Raw genomic sequence first — 2,751 nt, 5'->3', positions numbered from 1 at the left:
CGAGGAAGAAGGCTTGGCAAAAACCCAAAGGAAAGATGTGGCTTCTGTCTGTTCCAGCACTGTGAGCCATCCAGTTGCCCTCTGATACAGTCTTGGCTCGTGGGAGTAAGCAACAGCAAGGCAGCTGAGTGTCTGGGTCTATGCTAATTCAGACCTAGATTAAAGGTTTCTGGCATGAGGGGATCTGGGGCTGTGCTACAAAGATTGGTTTTCTTGTTTGTTTGCTTTTTCTGATGCAGAATAGGGAATTACAATAGAGCAAGGTGTCAGGGAAGGAAGGGACTGTCCAATCCTGCCACCAGCAGATGCTGGAAGGGAGATGCTTCTTCCCAGGCCTCCCTGGCATTAAGAAGGTCCGAGGGGCACTCACTCTTCCTGACTGTGCTTCTCCTTGTGGGTAGGAAAGACCCCAGGGCGGTGGCAAGCAGAAAGAGAGGGATTTTAAAGATGTTCCCCACTGGCTTCTCTAGCTTTTCCTGCACCCTACTCCCCAGGTTTCCTCCCACAAGTCTCAGACAGTGCTTCCTTTGACTGCCTCTGACTTCTGAAGCTCTGAAAACTCTGTGTAGGACTTGCTAGAAAGCCATCGGTGGGAATGGGCCATCTCATCTCAACAACCACAGGTGGCATCTGGACAAGGTGCAGGGGACTCTGGTCTTTTAAGACCTGACTCAGATTTAGGATCAGACTCAGCATGACAGTAATCTGCTTATCAAACTGGTCTTTGTCAAAACTAGAATTTTTTTTTTTTTTTTTTTGAGATAAGGTCTCACTCTATTGCCCAGGCTAGAGTGCAGTTGCCTGATCTTGGCTCACTGTAACCTCTACTTCCTGGGCTCAAGCAATCCTCCCTCCTCAGCCTCCCAAGTAGCTGGGATTACAGGCATGCACCATGATACCGGGATAATTTTTACTTTTTGTTTGATTGTTTGTTTTTGTAGAGACAGGGTTTCCCCATTTGCCCAGGTTGGTCTCCAACTCCTGAGCTCAAGTGATCTGCTTCTCAAAGTGCTGGGATTACAGGCATGAGCCACCACACCCAACCCAGGAGCTTTCCTGGAGAGTTCACATAAGTCCTCTTCCAAGTCCTTGAAGTTAGGGTTGGATATCTTTGGAATGATCAGATCTTTGAACTGCTAAGAGAATGGGACTTTTGTCTGGAGCAGCCAGGCCTGGTGCAAAGAATATTCCCTTCAGGAGTCAGGGTGCTTTAGTGGGAAGGCCAGCCCATTGTCTATGGCAGCCACCTTGATAACAGGCTCCTTCACCACCACCCAGTCTGTACGCTGAGAGCCAGAACTATCCTTTGGACAGTCACATTTACCAGTTATCATTGCCTCTGTCGGTGTCGCAGATGATGTGATCCAGCACCACCAGTGGCTGGAACTGTAGTAGTAGTTGCTGTTTGATATTCTCAGGGAGCGGTTCTGCTTCAATACGCCACAGCCAATAGTCTGCATCTTTGTAGCCTTCAACAAAGAGCTGGAAAGAGCCGACCGTTGGTGGGTTGTCTGATGGAGTTAAACCACTGCCCAACGTTTGACACTTTCTCTAGCACAAGCTGCTTGCCCCTGGACATCACTCTGTCAACGGCACTATAGTTGAATGTCTTACTGGCCAGGTATACCACCTTTGTGAGGAGTACAATCTTGCATTCTAGTTTTCGGTCCACCAGGTTGCCCTCTGCCTCTGAGAGATAACCCTGGTTGAGGACAAGGTATGCACCATGGCCAAAACAGCAAGGACGGCACAGCTTCTGCAACCACTTGGTCCACTTAGGATTAAGTTGCCCATAGGGGCTCTTCATTCTTGGGTTTGAAGACAACAGTGATCTTTTATTTACTGGCAAAAAAAAAAAAAAAAAAAAAAAAAGCAAAATGCATATATTCATATTGTTAAGTCTTCAGAATTATTTGCTTATCCAAAGCGGCTAGCAAGACACCTCAGTTACTGGTCTTCTCTGTCTCTGCTCCCCTGGAACCCCAACCTCTGAACAACAAAGAAGCAGTAGCAACAGGCTCACAACTCATGAGTTCATTGTAACCCTCCAGAAACCCGTGAGGGTCCTTGACAAGTAGCTTCTGCTGGGGCCCTGGTAGATGAGGCTTGGGAAAGATGCCATGCTTAATGGCCAGTTCTGCCTGCCGCACCACGGCCTCGAATTCAAGGTCCTCCAGGAATTCATTCAGCTCCTGGTGGGCCTGAGCATCGTGTGCTGCCTTGGCAAACCCTGGACCTGCACCACCATGGTTTGGAAATGGAAAAATTCTTCCTGCAGAAATACTGCTCATGTTTTTGGCCACTGATGACATTATTTTTTTCTTGCAACCATCCATTTTGTAATACAGTACCACGTTAAAACAACATGAGTCCACATGTATACCGGTATAACACATCCTTTATGACATTAATATAACATTTATCCTGTTGTTGTTCATAAAATCAAAAATTCTCGGAAAGCTTTTAAGCTATTTTAAGTTCCCTGTTATTAATGCTGTGTCCCTGTTTTCTTCTCCAGTGGTTATCTATAATAAAGACTTTTTTCAATTGGATGAAATTAATTTCCCTCCAGTAATTTTTTAATTTAAGTTTTTTGGATTAGAAAATACTAATTTTTATTGTTAACAATTGCATTTTAGGTTGAAAAACAATTACTAAGTAAGAAGACCTAAAAGATTGTTAGGGAGAAGATGAAAAACATATCCTATTAATAAATAAATAAAATTACAAATAGTCATTTCAGTACTAATA

The 2,751-nt window shown here is 44.8% G+C and overlaps 1 pseudogene; it reads right to left on the bottom strand.

Annotated features, from left to right (window-relative positions):
- Nucleotides 1-511: 511 nt before the first annotated feature.
- On the bottom strand, nt 512-2,336 carry LOC105524667 (annotated as a pseudogene).
- Between the last annotated feature and the right edge of the window lie 415 nt (nt 2,337-2,751).

Source organism: Colobus angolensis, unplaced genomic scaffold (assembly GCF_000951035.1).
Source record: "Colobus angolensis palliatus isolate OR3802 unplaced genomic scaffold, Cang.pa_1.0 Scaffold50, whole genome shotgun sequence".
Lineage (NCBI taxonomy): Eukaryota > Metazoa > Chordata > Mammalia > Primates > Cercopithecidae > Colobus > Colobus angolensis.
Note: the sequence above shows the minus strand (reverse complement) of the source record. Positions and strands in the feature narration are given on the sequence as shown.